This window comes from Procambarus clarkii, chromosome 21, assembly GCF_040958095.1.
Source record: "Procambarus clarkii isolate CNS0578487 chromosome 21, FALCON_Pclarkii_2.0, whole genome shotgun sequence".
In the NCBI taxonomy this organism is placed as follows: domain Eukaryota; kingdom Metazoa; phylum Arthropoda; class Malacostraca; order Decapoda; family Cambaridae; genus Procambarus; species Procambarus clarkii.
The window spans coordinates 21752171-21776734 of record NC_091170.1 but is presented as its reverse complement, the minus strand read 5'-3'; positions in this window follow the sequence as shown (position 1 = coordinate 21776734).

The window sequence follows — 24564 nt, the reverse complement described above, 5'->3', positions numbered from 1 at the left end:
AGTATGATCGATTGCAGTATTGGTGAGTGCGGAGCTAGGTGTGATTAGTGCAGTATTGGCGAGTACAGTGCTCGGTGGGTTAAGTGCTCAAGCAGAATGGTGTGTTAAGTGTTCGTGCACCACTTAAGTGACAATGGCGGAGAAAGTGACCATTGAGGATCTGGACGATGTTCAGGACTTTCTGAACGAGGACTGTCTTACCAGATTGAAATATCTGGGAAAGCAAGAACTTATGCTAGTGAGTGCCTATCTGGAGATCAAAATACGTGAAAGTGATTCCCGTGTTGAGATCTTATCGAAGGTTCACAAACATTTGAAGGCCGGGGAGAAGCAAGAAAGTAAGGTGGTAGCTTCCACTGAAAAGGAAGATAAAGGTAGTGACGGTGAAAGTGATGCAGGTGAACTAAATATAAGTTTTCTAACTGTCAAAATGCGTGCCTTAGAAATAAATGGTGAGATAGAGTGGAAGAAATTGGAAATGGAATGGGTAATGAAAGAGAAGGAAATGGAAATGAAAGGAAAGGAAATTGAAATGAGAGAAAAGGAAAGAGAAATGTAACGTTTGGCATTAGAGCAAGAAAGACAAGAAAAAGAGAAGGAAATGGAAATGAAATGTTTGGAATTACAAGAAAGGAAAGAAGAGCAAGAAAGAGAAGAAAGAAGAGAGAGAGAAAGAGAAGAACGGGAAAGGCAAGAAAAGGAGAAGGAAAGACAACACGAGTTAGAAGTGCTACGATTAGGTGGTCAGAAGAAAACAACGGAAACAAGTAGTTTCGATCCTGTAAGAAATATAAAGATGGTCCCTAAATGCAACGAAAAGGAAGTTTCGAAGTTCTTCGCTGCCTTCAAGAAGGTTGCTGCCTCTTTGGATTGGCCAAAGGAGAATTGGGCCATCATGATACAGTCCGTCTTGACTGGGAAGGCCCAAATTGCCTACTCCACGTTGTCCCTTGATGACTCCAAAGATTACGACAAGGTGAAGAAGGTAGTGCTCATGGCTTACCAGTTGGTGCCTGAGGCATATAGGCAGAAGTTCAGGAACCTGCACACGTTCCTGAAGCACACGTTCGGAGCACACGTTCACCGAGTTTGCGAACATCAAGGAACGGTTTTTTAGGAGTAGTGTAATTCTCGAAAGGTGAGGACGAAAGAAGAACTCGAGCAGCTCATACTGTTAGAGGACTTCAAAGACTGCCTGTCAGGGGATCTGAAGATGTACTTAGAGGAACAACAGGTGGAGACCTTAAGTGCAGCAGCCACTATGGCTGAAGAATACATCTTGACGCATAGGTCTTCCACTAGGTATGTCCCTAAGAATTACCCACGTCTGTTTGGCAAATCTCGTCCAGAAGAAGAGAGACCTGTCCCACAAAGTGCTTTGTAAACGCCCCCAAGTAGTCCCCAAAGGACTAGTCCTAGCAGTCCAAAACACCATAGTCCAAGGAGGAACGTGATGTGTTGGACTTGAGGGCAGAAAGGGCACATTGCTGTTATGTGCCGAGGCAGAAGAAGTAACGGCCCACATAGGGAGGTAATGCTGATGGGTTATGTGACGCCGCCAGCTGAAACCCAGTCTCTCTTGACTAATCGAGAAGGACCAGCATTGTTTGCCCCTCACACTTCAGGCGGGTATGTAACGAGTGATCATACTGGTAGATCAGTTGTAGTGCTCAGAGATAGTGGAGCAGCCCAGTCCCTGATTGTGAGAGACTCGTTACCCGAGGGAGTGAGTGTAGACGGGAGACAAAAGGTTGTCCTGGTTGGGTTTCCTATGACGCGGTGCGTTGCCCCCTTAGTGCCAGTACATCTAGACTCACCTTACTTCAGTGGCACATGTGCGTTGGCAGTAGTTGATACCCTGCCTATAGCTGGGATAGACGTAGTACTAGCCAACGACTTGGTGACAGGGTGGGACAACGATAATCTCAAGATTGTGGACGAGCCAGCCGGAGCAGCAAAAAGGTCTAAGGTGACAACAGGAGACAGTAATACCCAGGTACAGGCAGACGTGAGATTATATATTATGTTTAATTCTCCCTCTCACCAACAGATAGACAGCATTCCGACAGATTCTCCTGATTCTTCTCCCGACAAGAAACATGGGGTTATGGTGACAGGAGCGACTGAGCAAGAGGAGAGGCCTCATGTACAAGCACCCACAGATATCCAAGAGTCTGGAGTGATGGCACATGAGTACTTGCGGTATGGCAAGGTACAACGTTCACTGAACTGGCCAGAGATTCCCCAGACGTCAGAGTTTTTTGCGAAGGTTCTAGTGCCCTCTTTGATCCAAGCCAGGCTAATGGATATAGCCGGCTATGGGTATTATAGGCTCATGAAACTTATTCCTAAATTAGCCAAATGTTTCTTAGCGGTATTTTGTTTTATTCTTGTGTGTGCTCTAAGTAAGGACCAGTGGACGAACAGACAGATGATGGCTCCTATGAACATCGTGAAGAGACCCCAGGGGTTAGAGACTTGCACTGTGAGTATTGCAGTCGAAGAAGGGACCCGGAACTTGACTGTTGATACAGGGAGTAGGAGAAATGATTTAATGAGTGACTGTTTCCGACAGGTTGACACCCCCCGCGTAATTGCTGAGCGTGGATACGGCATTATACGGAACATTGGTCGACCTGACGGTGGCAGAGCAAACACCATCTTCAATGTACAAACAGCCCTGTTGGGACTAGGTGTGGGCCTAGTAAGCGGTTATGCCGTAAGTAAATGTTTAAAAACTGTCGCTGTTACTCCAAACTATCAGTCCCCTGTATTCCAGGTTCCCGTCTCTCTGAAGGACTGCCGGACCGGTATAAGAAATGCCGTCTGCGACCAGCCACCAGCGGTGCCATGAGACAGGGAGGTGTCAATTCACCCCAGATCGCGCCTGTGCAGATCCTTACTCTAGACACGTGAGATAATTGTGCCCATGGTTAGCATCTCGGTGAGGTTGTTTGAAGTCACATCAGGCAGGACATTGCCTAGGATCTTCAAGTTTTCCTTGTGCCTGATTCTCCTGTTAGGGCAGTTTTGCGGTTAAGACATCCTCACCACACCAGTCCACTGTTTATGTGCGTCTGTGTGGATTTATACCAACGTACTAATTTGGTTTGTTTTCTCTTTTGTAGAACCCAAACCAAATTATTTTTGGTGGGGAGGTGTTACGAACCCGAGTCCATCGTCTGAGCACGGAGCAATGACGTCAGCGCCATCTGTGAGTCCGCTCCCGAAACCCCCACGAAATAGAAGACGCCATCTAGTGATGGCAGGAATATGCCAGCTGGACATACTAGATTCTTATCCTGGTAGCTCGTGAGGTAGCTGCTGCTGACCTCTGGTGAGGTGGTGCTTAGACAGTGAACGCCATCTATGGAGCTAAAAGCTGTACGTTTGTGGCTAAGCCAGTAAGTGGTATGTCCTAGTGGTTCTCATGTAGTGTCCCCAGTACTGATGACGTGTCTGCTTTCACAGAGTCAACCTAGGACGGCTGTGATGTACGATGAATCAGTCTACCCAAGGCAGCCAAAGTCTCTTCACCAGTCTGCTTTGTAGAAGCAGTGAGCTGCCACCGGACGAGCACTGCTGAGTGTTCAATTGTCTGCCTGAGGAGTGGCAGTGACGTGATTCGCCGTACCCGGATCTGGCTGGTGGAAGAGACAACCCACTGCGGTGCCGACCGAAGAGAGTAACCAGCGAGTTACACGAGGCTCCTGCCTAGGGCTCACAACCCTAGTATTCGCTGTGAAGTGGCCTAACAGCGAGGCTGATTGGTACCTGCCAGCTACAGGCTGGACTGGTTGTGGGCCTTCACTATGGGGCATGCAGTGGAATTGTGATTTGGCTGGCCTATGGCCAGGGTAGATTCATTATAGTTTCCTGGTACCTGCAGAGGGTAGTGCCACGGAATAGGAAACAAAGCAAGACTGCACAGAGTGAGCGTTGTCAAGTGTTCAGCGTCTTCAGAGGGAGACGAAGACATATATTGTGTAGTAATATTTCCCGTTTGTGACTTTTATTTTATATATGGTGGTGGGAAAAGAATATATATAGAGAAAAGCGATAATGTTGTGTATTTAATGTACCTCCCCCTGTTTATTTTTCTTGCATTACGGAGCTCACCCCTTGAAAGCCTCTACTAACTTGGGACCGGACACCCAAACTCTAATACCATCAGAGAAGAACCCGGTTGCGTCCAATAAGGGCCGTAACACTAATTATATAGTTCAGGTCTTGACTAATTAGTGACTGTGTCTTCGTGATGACATTAAGGCATCATCAACCTATGGAGTTTCATTAGTGCCACCACAATAGCTCATTTTACCACCCAGCAAGTTTGGTGTTGGGCTGAAGACCCATCAACCTCTGGAGGATCATTAATGCCACCACAATTCCTTTTCTAACCACCCAGCAAGTTAAGTATTGGTCTTTAAAGCCCATCAAACCCAGGAGTGTATTTAAGGCCTCCACGTTATAAGCCAAAAAGCGAGGTACACTGTGTAGACATCCTCCCTAACGAGCAGTGATCAGATTGGCCCTATAAATGATTTTTTACAGAATTACAAACCACCTCATTAAGTGTAGCGATAACGTTTCAGTGTAAATTTCTAATTAAGCTTTAAATAGCACTTAATGAAAAATGATAAAAAGGTAATTACCTTTAGAGTGGAGTATTGAGAGAATCATTTCCCAGCACTGGGGAGGGTGTCTAGCATGAGTAAGGTCACCCTAGCATGTCAGCACTGGGGAGGGTGTCTAGCATGAGTAAGGTCACCCTAGCATGTCAGCACTGGGGAGGGTGTCTAGCATGAGTAAGGTCACCCTAGCATGTCAGCACTGGGGAGGGTGTCTAGCATGAGTAAGGTCACTCTAGCATGTCAGCACTGGGGAGGTTGTCTAGCATGAGTAAGGTCACTCTAGCATGTCAGCACTGGGGAGGGTGTCTAGCATGAGTAAGGTCACTAGCATGTCAGCACTGGGGAGGTTGTCTAGCATGAGTAAGGTCACTCTAGCATGTCAGCACTGGGGAGGTTGTCTAGCATGAGTAAGGTCACTCTAGCATGTCAGCACTGGGGAGGTTGTCTAGCATGAGTAAGGTCACTCTAGCATGCCAGCACTGGGGAGGGTGTTTAGCATGAGTAAGGTCACTCTAGCATGTCAGCACTGGGGAGGTTGTCTAGCATGAGTAAGGTCACTCTAGCATGCCAGCACTGGGGAGGGTGTCTAGCATGAGTAAGGTCACCTTAGCATGTCAGCACTGGGGAGGGTGTCTAGCATGAGTAAGGTCACTCTAGCATGTCAGCACTGGGGAGGTTGTCTAGCATGAGTAAGGTCACTCTAGCATGTCAGCACTGGGGAGGTTGTCTAGCATGAGTAAGGTCACTCTAGCATGTCAGCACTGGGGAGGTTGTCTAGCATGAGTAAGGTCACTCTAGCATGTCAGCACTGGGGAGGGTGTCTAGCATGAGTAAGGTCACTCTAGCATGTCAGCACTGGGGAGGTTGTCTAGCATGAGTAAGGTCACTCTAGCATGCCAGCACTGGGGAGGGTGTTTAGCATGAGTAAGGTCACTCTAGCATGTCAGCACTGGGGAGGTTGTCTAGCATGAGTAAGGTCACTCTAGCATGCCAGCACTGGGGAGGGTGTCTAGCATGAGTAAGGTCACTCTAGCATGCCAGCACTGGGGAGGGTGTCTAGCATGAGTAAGGTCACTCTAGCATGTCAGCACTGGGGAGGGTGTCTAGCATGAGTAAGGTCACTCTAGCATGCCAGCACTGGGGAGGGTGTCTAGCATGAGTAAGGTCACTCTAGCATGCCAGCACTGGGGAGGGTGTCTAGCATGAGTAAGGTCACTCTAGCATGTCAGCACTGGGGAGGTTGTCTAGCATGAGTAAGGTCACTCTAGCATGCCAGCACTGGGGAGGGTGTTTAGCATGAGTAAGGTCACTCTAGCATGTCAGCACTGGGGAGGTTGTCTAGCATGAGTAAGGTCACTCTAGCATGCCAGCACTGGGGAGGGTGTCTAGCATGAGTAAGGTCACTCTAGCATGCCAGCACTGGGGAGGGTGTCTAGCATGAGTAAGGTCACTCTAGCATGTCAGCACTGGGGAGGGTGTCTAGCATGAGTAAGGTCACTCTAGCATGCCAGCACTGGGGAGGGTGTCTAGCATGAGTAAGATCACTCTAGCATGCCAGCACTGGGGAGGGTGTCTAGCATGAGTAAGGTCACTCTAGCATGCCAGCACTGGGGAGGGTGTCTAGCATGAGTAAGGTCACTCTAGCATGCCAGCACTGGGGAGGGTGTCTAGCATGAGTAAGGTCACTCTAGCATGCCAGCACTGGGGAGGGTGTCTAGCATGAGTAAGGTCACTCTAGCATGCCAGCACTGGGGAGGGTGTCTAGCATGAGTAAGGTCACTCTAGCATGCCAGCACTGGGGAGGGTGTCTAGCATGAGTAAGGTCACTCTAGCATGCCAGCACTGGGGAGGGTGTCTAGCATGAGTAAGGTCACTCTAGCATGCCAGCACTGGGGAGGGTGTCTAGCATGAGTAAGGTCACTCTAGCATGCCAGCACTGGGGAGGGTGTCTAGCACGAATAAGGTCACTCTAGCATGCCAGCACTGGGGAGGGTGTCTAGCACGAATAAGGTCACTCTAGCATGCCAGCACTGAGGAGGGTGTCTAGCATGAGTAAGGTCACACTAGCATGTCAGCACTGGGGAGGTTGTCTAGCATGAGTAAGGTCACCCTAGCATGCCAGCACTGAGGAGGGTGACTAGCATGAGTAAGGTCACTCTAGCATGTCAGCACTGAGGAGGGTGTCTAGCATGAGTAAGGTCACTCTAGCTTGCCAGCACTGAGGAGGGTGTCTGGCATGAGTAAGGTCACCCTAGCATGCCAGCACTGGGGAGGGTGTCTAGCATGAGTAAGGTCACACTAGCATGTCAGCACTGGGGAGGTTGTCTAGCATGAGTAAGGTCACCCTAGCATGCCAGCACTGAGGAGGGTGACTAGCATGAGTAAGGTCACTCTAGCATGTCAGCACTGAGGAGGGTGTCTAGCATGAGTAAGGTCACTCTAGCTTGCCAGCACTGAGGAGGGTGTCTGGCATGAGTAAGGTCACCCTAGCATGCCAGCACTGGGGAGGGTGTCTAGCATGAGTAAGGTCACCCTAGCATGCCGCACTGGGGAGGGTGTCTAGCATGCAAGAACCACGGACACCACCACCCAGGAACCACGGACACCATCACCTAAGAACCAGGGACACCACCACCCAGGAACCACGGCCACGGACACCATCACCTAAGAACCAGGGACACCACCACCCAGGAACCACGGCCACGGACACCATCACCTAAGAACCAGGGACACCACCACCCATTAACCACGGACACGACCACCAAGGAACCACGGACACCATCACCTAAGAACCACGGACACCACCACTAAGGAACCACGGACACCGCCACCCAGGAACCACGGACACCACCACCCAGGAACCACGGACACCACCACCCAGGAACCACGGACACCACCACCCAGGAACCACGGACACCACCACCCAGGAACCACGGACACCACCATCCAGGAACCACGGACACCACCATCCAGGAACCACGGACACCACCACCCAGGAACCACGGGCACCACCACCCAGGAACCACGGACACGACCACCAAGGAACCACGGACACCATCACCTAAGAATCACGGACACCACCACCCAGGAACCACGGACACCACCACCCAGGAACCACGGACACCACCACCCAGGAACCACGGACACCACCACCCAGGAACCACGGACACCACCACCCAGGAACCACGGACACCACCACCCAGGAACCACGGACACCATCACCTAAGAATCACGGACACCACCACTAAGGAACCACGCACACCACCACCCAGGAACCACAGGCACTGTTGGAAATAACAAATATTTTATCCTCATTTTCTTACTAACACTAGCATTTACCAACATTACTAATCCCTAGAATTAATTCAGTTAATGTTTTCTATTGCGAAGCAATATTGTGCCTAGTCTCCCTGACGACGTGAGGTCGCGTCAAGTTGAAACATGAAATATTCCACATGTTGCTGGTATTTTACCGAGTTCAGATATTTAGTCCTTCTTTCTAAGTATAATCTTCTATGAAAGAGTCTGCTTAATTCGCCTACTATTGCATGTTGAACTCGATCCTTTAATCAAATTAATTACTCCAGTAGATATTACTGCGACGTAAAATCAAATTTTACATCGACCCTTCTCATTTATTTCATGCAGTTTTAACTAAACCAATTGCCCTGCGAGAAGTGGTATTATGATCTAATATATTGATTCATGACATCAGTATTTGCCATGATTCCTTACTTCTCTAAATAATTACAAGAAAATAAAACACTTTACGCTCGGGATCACTTTGGAGTGTTTTATGCATGCATATCCAAGCAAGTGGGGAAGACGAAGCTATTGTGATTAGAGACAGCGTGGCAGAGGAAGACGCCATTGGCAGCTTGGTCAAGAACAACGGCGATTCTGCTAATATAGTTTATGTCTAGGAGCGTAATACTGGTCCCGTAATCCAACATTCTGCAACAGTGAACGTCAGTGACTGACAGTGTCTCCAAGAACTACCAAACAGTTTCGGCGACTGTAATGCATTAACGTCTCTACTAGAGTTAATTTTGTGTGCACATAATAACCAACGTGTAGGTTGCTCTTTGTAACTTAGCAAGGCGATAAAATAACCCAAGTTAGTTCACATTGTTCCCATGTCCCCACTATATATCGGAAATAATGGTATAATTGATTTAATCTAGACATTCTTTACATATCAATTTTGATTCCAGTGTGATCGTAACATCAAGTGGAGAGAAAGGTTTCCATTCCATGCGGCCTCCATTATCACGTGTTTCCAACAAGTAGATTGGGCAACGAATTTATGTCTACGAGTCCTTGAGTCATGAAACGCATGTTGTGAAGCCTCCTTTACAGCTAAGCAGCTCTTTCCTTTTTCTGATAGATAACTTTGTCCTATTATTAATTATTTATCTATATGATTTATTACCTATACATGTATCATTCATTTACTATTCATGTATTAATATTTCACTGTGTAATTAGGTAAATTTACATTCATTTATTTACAACTATTTACTTAATTATTATTCTATAATTACTTTAACGAAGAACCAGCGTTAAAGTAATACTTGGGATATATTTATCTTTTAGTATGTAACCCCCCCCCCCAAGTTTATGGGTTAAGTCAGCTCTTTAACTAATTGTTACTACAGTCCATTTAATGATCTCTTAATATTTCATTGAATTAATGTAGATCCATAGGACACTGATTCTTGGATTATATTTATATTGATTTATTTTCCTCCTTTTTGTATAAAAGGAGGTGGTCCTTCGAAGTTGTATTTAATTTACATGATTATTATTGATATTTAGAGCTAGACTTTTCCCACATTAATTTCTGGTCCTTCGAACCCGATAAATCACAATTAATATTAAAATCTATAATGGCTCTCAGAAAACTTCTGGTCCCTTGTACCTAGATAGCTGAGAATTTAAGCTATCTCAAGTCCTACTAATCATTACTAACACTAATTATTGTGTGCAGTATATTAGGCTATATAAATATTCTCATTAATTTCGGCTGTCAGCAGACTGCCTCATATCATAGCCTAAATAACACTAAATTTATTTCTAATATTTCTACAAATACTTCAAGTACAAAGTAGCATTAGTGGGTCATAGTCAATTACTCATGACCCTTAGACCTATACCTTACACTGAGGTAAGAATCTTTAGGTTACCAGGAGCAACCGTTCATAATTTTTATAATAACCCAACATTAACATCTGTGTTAGATTGGCCTCACCATCAAACCAAAATTTATTTAGGTGGTAATGACATCCATCCTACAAGCCATCCAGCAGAAATAATTAATCACCTCAAAACCGTAATCAATTCATTCAAACAAATTAGCTATTCAGTAGTGTTCACGTTAGTGGAACTTCACCAACTAAGTAATAAGAGTGAGTCCTGAATACTACCAACGTTCTACTAATTACATTAATTTCCGACTGAGAAGGAGAGTAAGATTGGAAGCCATCTACATTCATTTTACAGCCAGATCATATGGTCAGAACTTTGCCTCAGACGGTGTGCACCTGTCAGGTAAGTCCAGATCACATGTGGTTAACAAATTAGTTAATACTATCAACCACCATAAGAGGTTGTGGCTAGCAAGCCGAACCTAACTGTAAATATATATTTATAATATCACTTGTGTTTAAGTGCACCTAATCTATATAACAAAACTACAAAAATCCCAAAAACACAGCACAATTATATTTACATTATTGCACCATCAATTACATTTATGCCAACCTTTATTAGGTAGGATATTTTTAGACTAAGGTTTGTACAAGTGCAGACTAAATAATTTAGTAATTTCCTAAGTAGGAATTATTTCAACTAGACACTAGTACCAGACAGTACTACTATATATTATTTACTATTGTGCTGACCCTAAACAGGGTGGGACCTATTCTCTTTCAACCCATTCTCGCACTTTCGTATAGTCAATATTGACTTATTAAATACGTGCATATGTGACATACTAAACATACTAGTTTACCTTGAAAAGCTTCATAGAAAACACCGACCTTACCTAACCTTCTTAGTATGTTAAGATAAGCATCTTTTTGCTTCATAATTACAATTATTACTTAACCTATTATAGGTATAGGTTAAGTAATAATTGCAATTACGAAGCAATAAGATGCTTATCTTAACATACTAAGAAGGTTAGGTAAGGTCGGTGTTTTCTATGAAGCTTTTCAAGGTAAACTAGTATGTTTAGTATGTCACATTTGTACGTATTTAATAAGTCAATATTGACTGTAAGAAAGTGCGAGAACGGGTTGTCTCATTATTCATTATTTACTATTGTGCTTACTCTAAACAGGGTGGGACCTATTCTCATTATACATTATTTACAGTTGTGCTGACCCTAAACAGGGAGGGATCTAAAAATATTTTTTGTGTAATTTACCATATTATTTCGTGTATATTTTTTAAGTGAATACCACTATCTCATCGAATGGTGATAAAGAAGAGCTAGCCAAACGAACTCCAATAGTGACATTCAAGTACTACTCAAATATTAATTACTCATTATTAGGTAGGTAAATACAACCTCCAAACAGGGTAGTGCATAGCCTAGTCAAATATATTAGGCTATCCTCACAATACTTGCAAGTAAATGAGCAAGTATTCAAGTTACCTCAATAACACTTATTCAAATCCGACAAAACTTGAACATACTGTAACCATGGCTACTCCTGAGAAGCTGAGGAGAACCTTAACAGGTCTTAAAGGCCATTTAACTAGACTGCTTAATGAGTCTGAAACCTTATAAAAGGCAACTTCTGTTGATTACCATAAATTAGAGGTATCTCTGAGAGTAGCTGATTGTAAATTTGATCAAGTCTATGATTGTGTCTTACATCAATGTACTAAATGCTGCAGACATTGATCCTGCTGAAATAGACAAAACCATAGCAGAAACATCTCAATACGAAGATGAGACCCAGGATAAGTTTAATGTTCTACTTGATTTAGTAGAAAAACATAAAGTGAATCTAAAAGTGACTGTATCTCAACCCAATGTATTGCAGGCATAGGCTCATTTACCTTCTTTAGACTTGCCTACTTTTGCTGGACTGGATGAAGAAAACTTGGATACATTTTGGACATCATTTAATGTCCATATTCATTCAAAGACTTCTATTGATAAGGTGTCTAAATTTTCTTACCTTCACAGCCTTCTGAAAGGGGAGGTTAAGAAGGTAGTAACCAACTTATCTCTCACTGAGAGTAATTATGATATAGCTATACAACTGTTGGAGGTCAATTACTGCAACAAAGAGTTAAGTGTAGCTAAATTGTATTATAAGTTATTAGATTTGAATTCACCAAGTAACCGACCAGACTACCTTCAGAACTTCAGGTTGGAAGTAGAGTCTCTTGTGAAAGCCTTAGATACTGAAGTTAATGTATCAGCTTCCGAATGGTCGATTAAGTTACTTATCCAGAGGAAACTTCCTCGTAATGTTTTAGCAGAAATCTGCTCTCATTACAAAACTGAGATTCACTCTCTCAATCAAATATTTGAGGGACTAAGAATCATGGTTAATAAACTAAAGACTCATGATTGGATTAAACCAGAATCCAAGCAGCCTAATGCTGAGAATTCAGCAAACTCAAAATCGACTTTAATTAAGTCCAATAAACACAAACCTAAATCTACTCCCTTCACTAGAAATAAAAGTAGTAACAGGAATTTATACTGTAACTCCCTCTGAAACTGTAGTCGATACGCCTACTAAGACAACAAATCCTACAAGAGAAAGTGTTTGTTCTGTGAGCAGGAAAATCTTACTTACAAGTGTAATACCTACCCCAACAGTAGTTCTAGGATTAAACGGCTGCAAGAATTACACAGATGCACAAAGTGCACGGGTTCTCATGACCCTAACAACTGTACGGTCACCTTACGTTTGTGCAACAAGTGCAACAAAAATGTTCATCAATACGCCATGTGTAGAAAGGCCCAATCAAAATCAACGAATCCTCATAAGGACTCTACTAATTCTACATGAGTACAATAATGCAAGGTGCATCAGGAAATAAATGTACTTGCAACTGAGTCGGGTAATACCACTACATTGCCCACGGCTTAATTAAAATTAATAAACAAGAAATCTAGGATTAACTCTCGTGATCTTTTTCACCAAGGTTCACAGAAGACCTTTATTACACAACACTTAGTTGAACAGTTGAAATTGAAACCTGCTAATTGGGTGAAGTTAATTATCTCTGGATTCTTGACAAAAAGTGGACCTCGTGACTACTAAGTTGTTAAATTGTTGGTACGTCTAGGAGGCTATATCAGCCCAATATAAGCAGTAGTTGTGGACATGATCCCTTCTGATTTACAGGTTACGGGTCTTAGTCACATAGCTAAACATCTCAAACGTAGCAGCATGAGGCTAGCTGATTACAAAATAGATTCAGGTTGTCTCAGTGATGTTGGGATCCTTATTGGAGCTGATTACTATTATAGATTTATAACTGGATACACTAGACAACAAAGTATGAATTTGTTGTTATCGGCTGGAGGTAAGTTGTTAACAGGACCGGTGCTTTTCCAGCAAAATTCTACATCAACTGTCAAACAACCAAATAATTCTACAGTGGCGTTACTAGGCTCTGAACAGTCACCCCTACAGATCAGAGACATATCTGAGGATGATGAGTCTAGTGCCCCCGGACATAAATTATGGGATTTAGAAACCTTGAGTATAGTCCCTGAAAGACCTAGTCCAGACGACACATGGACTTATCAGCAATATCTTGATACTGTTGTGTACAAAGAAAAACAGTATTGGGTGAAGCTGCTATGGAAGTTCAATCATTCACAACTTCCAGTAAATTATTTTATGGCAGGATCCCAATTAAAATCTCAGTTAGTTAGGTTTCAGAAACAACCCGATAAACTGAAACTGAATCATGAATTGATACAACAACAACTTAACAATAAATTTATAGACATTGTTGATAAAGATGACCATAAAACAGGTCATTATTTACCACATCATGCTGTCATGAAAGAGTCAGTGACGACACCAATAAAAATAGTCTTCAACTGCAGTGCCAAAATAAGGGCAGACAGCGTATCATTAAATGATTGTCTACAAACTGGACCTAGCCTAACACAAAGGCTACAAGATGTACTGTTACGATTCCGCTCTGGCATTTTTGCCTATACTGCAGATATCAGTAAAGCTTTTTTTTAGAGTAGGCTTGCAAAAGGAGGATCGTGACTTTACTAAATTTCTCTGGGTAAAGGATCCGCAAGATCCTAATAGTAACATCATCACCTACCGATTTGCTTCAGTACTATTCGGAGCCACGTCATCACCATTTTTACTCCAAGCTACCTTGGATACACATTTCAAAAAATCTAAGAGTTCCTATCAGGCTGAAATTAGTAACAACCTGTACGTGGACAACTTCCAGGAAACAACTAATAATGAAAATAAATTGGTAGAAATTTACCATGAGGCTAATCGTTAATTGCTAGGAGCCAATATGCCATTACAGTCGTGGGCTTCTAATAACCAACAATTAAACCAGATAATCAAGAAAGAATTTCCCGACTATCAGGTACCTAGTAAATTAAAGGTTCTAGGCATGGAATGGAATACATCTACTGACGAGTTGAATGTCAAGTCAGTGGAAACTAACAAATCACCTCTAACCATGAGAAAGTTACTCTCATATATCAGTCAACCATTTGACCCTTTGGGCTTGCTTAGTCCTATTTTAATTACGGGTAAACTCCTCATGCAGGAGCGCTGGCAGAAAAATATGGGTTGGGATGATCCGTTACCAATTGAGCTGCAAGACAAATGGCAGATATTAACTAAGGATTTCAATAAACTAAGTGTTCTGAAATTTCCACGTAACGCCTTAGGACAGAACTTAGCCACCGATTTACATGTGTTGTGTGATGCCTCAGGCAAAGCGTATGGTGCAGCAGCCTATTAGTTAACACACAACAATCCTTTCTACTTACTTCAAAGGCAAGAGTGGCTCCAATTAAAAAGAGGTCCTTACCTCAAATGGAGTTAACTGCCTTACTAGTAGGAGTAAGGTTAGTTCATTGCCTGACCAAGACACTCAGTAATATTAACTTTGGTGAGATAGTAATGTGGTCAGACAATGAGGCAATCTTACATTGGGTAAGAAATAATATCAACAAGACTCCCTACGTTAGTAACCGAGTTAAGGAAATACATGAACTATCTGCTGGATATACATTGCAACATGTCCCGGCTAAGGACAATCCAGCCGATTACCTATCAAGAGGTTTAACATTAAAACTGTTAGTTAAAGCTCAGATGTGGGTTAATGAACCGCCATGGCTGATTAGTGGTCAGTGGCCTAAACAAAAGCCACAAGCCATAGTGACCAACATCACTACATCCACGGTGGAACTAGAGTCTCCTCGGTCTTTGGCTATCAATCCTCATCGTTACTCTAGTTTAGGTAAGTTACTGAGAGTAACAGAAATCGTATTTGACTTTCTCAACAAGATAGGAATCAAACATCGATTTCCCAGTCCTATCAAATACTGGATAATACGAGCTCAACAAGAGACTTATAGGAGTGAATATGAGAATCTTCCAGATAAGCTGACTAAGTTTCTGGGCATTTGGTATGATTTAAATAACTACAATATATTAAGGTGTGGAATACGTCTGCATCATGCAGAGATTCATTTGGAAACAAAAAATCCTATACTTTTACCACATCATAACTAAACTTATAATTTTACCTCACCATCAATATGACAATTTACATGATGGAGTGTTAGACACTCTCACTGATATTACACCACCCAGGAACCACGGACACCATAACCCAGGAACCACGAACACCACCACCCAGGAACCACGGACACCACCACCCAAGAACGACGGATACCACCACCCAGGAACCATGGACAGAACCACCCAGGAACCACAGACACCACCACCAAGGAACCGTGGACACCACCACTCAGGAACCACGGACACCACCACCCACGAGCCACAGACACGACCACCAATGAACCATGGACACCACCACCAAGGACCCACAGACACCACCTCCCAGGAACCACTGAACCACCACCAAAGAACCACGGACACTACCACCCAGGAACCACGGACACCACCACCCAGGAACCAAGGAAAGCATCACCCAGGAACCTCGGACACCACCACCAAAGAACCACGGACACCACCACCCAAAAACAACTGACCGCCACCCAGGAACCACGGACACCATCACCCAGAAACCACGGACACCACCACCCAGGAACCACGGACACCACCACTAAGGAACCACGGACACCACCACCCAAGAACAACAGACCGACACCCAGGAACCACAGACACCACCACCAAGGAACCACGGACACTACACTCAGGAACCACGGACACCACCACCCAGGAACCACAGACACCACCACCAAGGAACCACGGACACTACACTCAGGAACCACGGACACCACCACCAAGGAACCACAGACACCACCACCCAGGAACCACAGACACCACCACCAAGGAACCACGGACACCACCACCAAAGAACCATGGACACCACCACCCAGGAACCACGGACACTACACCCAGGAACCACGGACACTACACCCATGGACAACGCCACCCAGGAACCACGGACACCGACACCCAGGAACCACGAACACCACCACCCAAGAACCACGGACACCACCACCAAGGAACCACGGACACCACCACCCAGGAACCACGGACACAACAACCCAGGAACCACGGACACCTCCGCCCAGGAACCACGGACATCACCACCCAGGAAGCACGGACACCACCACCCAGCAACCACGGACACCACCACCCAGCAACCACGGACACCACCACCAAAGAACCACCAACACCACCACCCAAAAACCACCGACACCACCACCAAGGAACTATGGACACCACCACCCAGGAACCACGGACACCGCCACCCAGGAACCACGGACACCTCCGCCCAGGAACCACGGACATCACCACCCAGGAAGCACGGACACCACCACCCAGGAACCACGGACACTACCACCCAGGAACCACGGACACCGCCACCCAGGAACCACGGACACCTCCGCCCAGGAACCACGGACATCATCACCCAGGAACCACGAACACCACCACCCAGGAACCACGGACACCACCACCCAAGAACGACGGATACCACCACCCAGGAACCATGGACAGAACCACCCAGGAACCACAGACACCACCACCAAGGAACCGTGGACACCACCACTCAGGAACCACGGACACCACCACCCACGAGCCACAGACACGACCACCAATGAACCATGGACACCACCACCAAGGACCCACAGACACCACCTCCCAGGAACCACTGAACCACCACCAAAGAACCACGGACACCACCACCCAGGAACCACGGACACCACCACCCAGGAACCAAGGAAAGCATCACCCAGGAACCTCGGACACCACCACCAAAGAACCACGGACACCACCACCCAAAAACAACTGACCGCCACCCAGGAACCACGGACACCATCACCCAGAAACCACGGACACCACCACCCAGGAACCACGGACACCACCACTAAGGAACCACGGACACCACCACCCAAGAACAACAGACCGACACCCAGGAACCACAGACACCACCACCAAGGAACCACGGACACTACACTCAGGAACCACGGACACCACCACCCAGGAACCACAGACACCACCACCAAGGAACCACGGACACTACACTCAGGAACCACGGACACCACCACCAAGGAACCACAGACACCACCACCCAGGAACCACAGACACCACCACCAAGGAACCACGGACACCACCACCAAAGAACCATGGACACCACCACCCAGGAACCACGGACACTACACCCAGGAACCACGGACACTACACCCATGGACACCGCCACCCAGGAACCACGGACACCGACACCCAGGAACCACGAACACCACCACCCAAGAACCACGGACACCACCACCAAGGAACCACGGACACCACCACCCAGGAACCACGGACACAACAACCCAGGAACCACGGACACCTCCGCCCAGGAACCACGGACATCACCACCCAGGAAGCACGGACACCACCACCCAGCAACCACGGACACCACCACCCAGCAACCACGGACACCACCACCAAAGAACCACCAACACCACCACCCAAAAACCACCGACACCACCACCAAGGAACTATGGACACCACCACCCAGGAACCACGGACACCGCCACCCAGGAACCACGGACACCTCCGCCCAGGAACCACGGACATCACCACCCAGGAAGCACGGACACCACCACCCAGGAACCACGGACACTACCACCCAGGAACCACGGACACCGCCACCCAGGAACCACGGACACCTCCGCCCAGGAACCACGGACATCATCACCCAGGAACCACGGACACCACCACCCAGGAACAATGGACACGGACCACCCAGGAACCACAGACACCACCACCAAGGAACCACGGACACCACCACCAAAGAACCACGGACAACACCACCCAGGAACCACGGACACCACCACCCAGGAACCACGAACACCACCACTAAGGAACCAAGGACACCATCACCCAGGAACCACGGACACCACCACCCAGGAACCACGGACATTACCACCAAAGAATCATGGACACCACCACCCAGGAACCACGGACATTACCACCAAAGAATCACGGACACCACCACCAAAGAACCACGGACAACACCACCAAGGAACTACGGACACCACCACCCAGGAACCACGGACACCACCACCCAAGAATCACGGACACCACCACCCAGGAACCACGGACACCACTACCCAGGAGCCACAGACACCACCACCCAGCAACCACGGACACCACCACCCAGCAACCACGGACACCACCACCCAGCAACCACGGACACCACCACCAAAGAACCACCGACACCACCACCCAAAAACCACCGACACCACCACCAAGGAACTATGGACACCACCACCCAGGAACCACGGACACCACCACCCAGGAACCACGGACACCACCACCCAGGAACCACAGACACTACACCCAGGAACCACGGACACCACCACCCAGGAACCACGGACACTACCACCAAAAAACCACGGCAACCACCACCCAGGAACCACGGCCACCACCACCCAGGAACCACGGACACCACCACCCAGGAACCACAGACACTACACCCAGGAACCACGGACACCACCACCCAGGAACTACGGACATCTCCATCCAGGAACCACGGACACCATCACTCAGGAACCACCACCTGGGGGTTGATATCACGCCAGACCTGTCCCCTGAAGCTCATATCAAGAGGATAACATCAGCAGCATATTCCAGGTTGGCTAACATAAGAACGGCCTTTAGAAACTTGTGTAAGGAATCTTTCAGAACATTATATACCACATATGTCAGACCAATCCTGGAGTATGCGGCACCAGCATGGAGTCCATATCTAGTCAAGCATAAGACTAAACTGGAAAAGGTTAAAAGGTTTGCCACCAGACTAGTACCCGAGCTGAGAGGTATGAGCTACGAGGAGAGACTACGGGTATTGAACCTCACTTCGTTAGAAGACAAGAGTTAGGGGGGACATGATCACCACATTCAAGATTCTCAAGGGAATCGACAGGGTTGATAAAGACAGGCTATTTAACACAAGGGGCACGCGCACTAGGGGACACAGGTGGAAACTGAGTGCCCAAATGAGCCACAGAGATATTAGAAAGAACTTTTTTAGTGTCAGTGTGGTTGACAAATGGAATGCATTAGGAAGCAATGTGGCGGAGGCTGACTCCATACACAGTTTCAAGTGTAGATATGATAGAGCCCAATAGGCTCAGGAACCTGTACACCTGTTGATTGACGGTTGAGAGGCGGGACCAAAAAGCCAGAGCTCAACCCCCGCAAGCACAACTAGGTGAGTACCACCCAAGAACCAAGGACACCACCACCCAGAACCACAGACACAACCACCAATGAACCACGGACACCTCCACCCCGGAACCACGGACACCACCCAGGAACCACGGACACCACCACCCAGGAACCACGGACACAACCCAGGAACCACGGACACCACCACCCAGGAACCACGGACACCACCACCCAGGAACCACGGACACCACCACCCAGGAACCACTGACACCACCACCAAAGAATCACGGACACCACCACCCAGGAACCACTGACACCACCACCAATGAACCACGGACACCACCACCATGGAACCACGGACACCACCACCCAGGAACCACGGACACCACCACCCAGGAACCACGGACACCACCACCATGGAACCACGGACAATACCACCAAAGAACCACGGACACCACCACCCAGGAACCACGGACACCACCACCATGGAACTACGGACACCACCACCAAGGAACCACGGACAATACCACCAAAGAACCACGGACACCACCACCCAGGAACCACGGACACCACCACCATGGAACCACGGACAATACCACCAAAGAACCACAGACACAACCACCCAGGAACCACAGACACCACCACCATGGAACTACGGACACCACCACCAAGGAACCACGGACAATACCACCAAAGAACCACGGACACCACCACCCAGGAACCACGGACACCACCACCCAGGAGCCACGGACACCACTACCAATGAACCACGGGCTCCACCACCAAGGTACCACGGACACCACCACCCAGGAACCACTGACACCACCACCCAGGAACCACGGACACCACCACCCAGGAACCACGGACACCACCACCCAGGAACCACTGACACCACCACCAAAGAATCACGGACACCACCACCCAGGAACCACGGACACCACCACCAAGGAACCACGGACACCGCCACCCAGGAACCATGGACACCACCACCCAGGAACCACAAACACCACCACCCAGGAACCACGGACACCACCACCCAGGAACCACGGACACCACCACCCAGGAACCATGGACACCACCACCCAGGAACCATGGACACCGCCACCCAAGAACCACACACACCACCACTAAGGAACCAAGGACACAACAACCCAGGAACCACGGACACCACCACCCAGGAACCACGAACACCATTACCCAGGAACCACGGACACCACCACCCAGGAACCACGGACACCACCACCCAGGAACCATGGACACCACCACCCAGGAACCACGGACACCGCCACCCAGGAACCATGGACACCACCACCCAGGAACCACGGACACCACCACCCAGGAACCACGGACACCGCCACCCAGGAACCAAAGACACCACCACCCAGGAACCACGGACACCACCACCCAGGATCCACGGACACCACCACCCAGGAACCACGGACACCACCACCCAGGAACTACGGACACCACCACCCAGGAACCAAAGACACCACCACCCAGGAACCACGGACACCACCACCCAGGAACCACGGGCACCACCACCCAGGAACCACGGACACCACCACCCAGGAACCACGGACACGACCACCCAGGAACCACAGACACCACCACCAAGGAACCACGGACACGACCACCAAGGAAACACGGACACCTCCGCCCAGGAACCACGGACATCACCACCCAGGAAGCACGGACACCACCACCCAGGAACCACAGACACCACCACCCAGGAACCACTGACACCATCACTAAAGAACCACGGACACCACCACCCAAGAACAACAGACACCGCCACCCAGGAACCACAGACACCACCACCAAGGAACCACGGACACTACACCCAGGAACCACGGACACTACACCCATGGACACCGCCACCCAGGAACCACGGACACCGACACCCAGGAACCACGAACACCACCACCCAAGAACCACGGACACCACCACCCAGGAACCACGGACACCACCACCCAGGAACCACGGACACCGCCACCCAGGAACCACGGACACCGACACCCAGGAACCACGAACACCACCACCCAAGAACCACGGACACCACCACCCAGGAACCACGGACACCACCACCCAAGAACCACGGACACCACCACCCAGGAACCACGGACACCACCACCCAGGAACCACGGACACCACCACCCAGGAACCACAGACACTACCACCAAGGAAACACGGACACCTCCGCCCAGGAACCACGGACATCACCACCCAGGAAGCACGGACACCACCACCCAGGAACCACGGACACCACCACCCAGGAACCACGGACACCACCACCCAGGAACCACGGACACCACCACCCAGGAACCACAGACACCACCACCCAAGAACCACGGACACCACCACCCAGGAACCACGAACACCACCACCCAAGAACCACGGACACCACCACCCAGGAACCACGAACACCACCACCCAAGAACCACGGACACCACCACCCAGGAACCACGGACACCACCACCCAGGAACCACGGACACCACCACCCAGGAACCATGGACACCACCACCCAAGAACCACGGACATCACCACCCAGGAACCACGGACACCGCCACCCAGGAACCACGGACACCGCCACCCAGGAACCACGGACACCACCACCCAGGAACCACGGACATCACCACCCAGGAACCACGGACACCGCCACTCAGGAACCACGGACATCACCACCCAGGAACCACGGACACCACCACCCAGGAACCACGGACACCACCACCCAGGAACCACGGACACTACCACCTAGGAACCACGGACACCACCACCCAGGAACCATGGACACCACCACCCAAGAACCACGGACATCACCACCCAGGAACAACGGACACCGCCACCCAGGAACCACGGACACCGCCACCCAGGAACCACGGACACCACCACCCAGGAACCACGGACACTACCACCCAGGAACCACGGACACCACCACCCAGGAACCACGGACACCGCCACCCAGGAACCACGGACAACTCCGCCCAGGAACCACGGACATCACCACCCAGGAACCACGGACACCACCACCCAGGAACAATGGACACGGACCACCCAGGAACCACGGACACCACCACCAAAGAACCACGGACACCACCACCCAGGAACCACGGACACCACCACCCAGGAACCACGGACACCACCACCCAGGAACCACGGAGACCACCACCCAGGAACCACGGACACCACCACCCAGGAACCACGGAGACCACCACCCAGGAACCACGGACACCACCACTAAGGAACCAAGGACACCATCACCCAGGAACCACGGACACCACCACCCAGGAACCACGGACACCACCACCCAAGAATCACGGACACCACCACCCAGGAACCACGGACACCACCACCAAAGAACCACGGACACCACCACCCAAAAACCACCGACACCACCACCCAGGAACCACGGACACCACCACCCAGGAACCACGGACACCACCACCCAGGAACCACGGACACCACCACCCAGGAACCACGGACACTACCACCAAAGAACCACGGCCACCACCACCCAGGAACCACAGACACTACACCCAGGAACCACGGACACCACCACCCAGGAACCACGGACACCACCGCCCAGGAACCACGGACACCACCACCCAGGAACCACGGACATCACCATCCAGGAACCACGGACACCATCACTCAGGAACCACCACCTGGGGGTTGATATCACGCCAGACCTGTCCCCTGATGCTCATATCAAGAGGATAACATCAGCAGCATATTCCAGGTTGGCTAACATAAGAACGGCCTTTAGAAACTTGTGTAAGGAATCTTTCAGAACATTATATACCACATATGTCAGACCAATCCTGGAGTATGCGGCTCCAGCATGGAGTCCATATCTAGTCAAGCATAAGACTAAACTGGAAAAGGTTAAAAGGTTTGCCACCAGACTAGTACCTGAGCTGAGAGGTATGAGCTACGAGGAGAGACTACGGGAATTGAACCTCACTTCGTTGGAAGACAGAAGAGTTAGGGGGGACATGATCACCACATTCAAGATTCTCAAGGGAATCGACAGGGTTGATAAAGACAGGCTATTTAACACAAGGGGCACGCGCACTAGGGGACACAGGTGGAAACTGAGTGCCCAAATGAGCCACAGAGATATTAGAAAGAACTTTTTTAGTGTCAGTGTGGTTGACAAATGGAATGCATTAGGAAGCAATGTGGCGGAGGCTGACTCCATACACAGTTTCAAGTGTAGATATGATAGAGCCCAATAGGCTCAGGAACCTGTACACCTGTTGATTGACGGTTGAGAGGCGGGACCAAAAAGCCAGAGCTCAACCCCCGCAAGCACAACTAGGTGAGTACCACCCAAGAACCAAGGACACCACCACCCAGGAACCACGGACACAACCACCAATGAACCACGGACACCTCCACCCCGGAACCACGGACACCACCCAGGAACCACGGACACCACCACCATGGAACTACGGACACCACCACCAAGGAACCACGGACAATACCACCATAGAACCACGGACATCACCACCCAGGAACCACGGACACGACCACTCAGGAACCACGGACACCACCACCCAGGAGCCACGGACACCACTACCAATGAACCACGGGCTCCACCACCAAGGTACCACGGACACCACCTCCCAGGAACCACTGACACCACCACCAAAGAATCACGGACACCACCGCTCAAGAACCACGGATACCACCACCCAGGAACCACGGACAGCATCACCCAGGAACTACGGACACTACCACCAAAGAACAACAGACCGCCACCCAGGAACCACAGACAACACAACCAAGGAACCACGGACACCACCACCAAGGAACCACGGACACTACACCCATTGACACCGCCACCCAGGAACCATGGACACCGACACCCAGGAACCACGGACACTACTCCCAGGAACCATGGACACTACACCTAGGAACCACGGACACCGCCACCCAGGAACCATGGACACCACCACCCAGGAGCCACAGCCACCACTACAAATGAACCATGGACACCACCACCAAGGAACCACGGACACCACCGCCCAGGAACCATGGACAC